General features: G+C 40.5%; 1 pseudogene; it reads right to left on the bottom strand.

Moving 5' to 3' along the window:
• Positions 1-221: 221 nt before the first annotated feature.
• Positions 222-319, bottom strand: LOC141815715 (small nucleolar RNA R71; annotated as a pseudogene).
• Between the last annotated feature and the right edge of the window lie 205 nt (positions 320-524).

The raw sequence follows: 524 nt of genomic DNA, 5'->3' as shown, positions 1-524 counted from the left end.
CACATTTGCACATTGAAATATTTTCAGATGCCTGCAGTACAAGAAGGCAACAAGGGGTCAGTTTTGACGTTCAGAGATTGATACTTTTCAGATTCTCTTTAAGAGACAAAGCGAAGGACTGGTACCATTCATTACCTCCAAATTGCATAGACTCTTGGGAAAAATTGGTGAAGATATTCATGAACAAATTTTATCCCCCAAGTAAGACTGCCCACATGAGGAATCTCATTTCAAGTTTTCAACAAATGGACGGAGAAACTTTATTTGAAGCTTGGGATAGATTCCAAGGAATGTTAAGGAAGTGCCCACATCATGGACTTGAGAGATGGCTTATCATTCACACTTTCTACAACGGAATCAACTATCAGACTAAGGTATATTTGGATTCCGCTGCAGGAGGTGCACTAATGAATAAGAGTTTGGAAGAAGCCGAAGAGCTGATTGAGAATGTGGCACTTAACCATCACCAGTGGGCGAATGAGAGAGGTAATGTGCAGAAAATTCCAGGGAAGTACAATGTTGAC

Source organism: Curcuma longa, chromosome 21, assembly GCF_044706935.1.
Source record: "Curcuma longa cultivar G26 ecotype Majalengka, Jawa Barat chromosome 21, ITB_CL_G26_1.1, whole genome shotgun sequence".
Taxonomy (NCBI): Eukaryota; Viridiplantae; Streptophyta; class Magnoliopsida; order Zingiberales; family Zingiberaceae; genus Curcuma; species Curcuma longa.
Note: the sequence above shows the minus strand (reverse complement) of the source record. Positions and strands in the feature narration are given on the sequence as shown.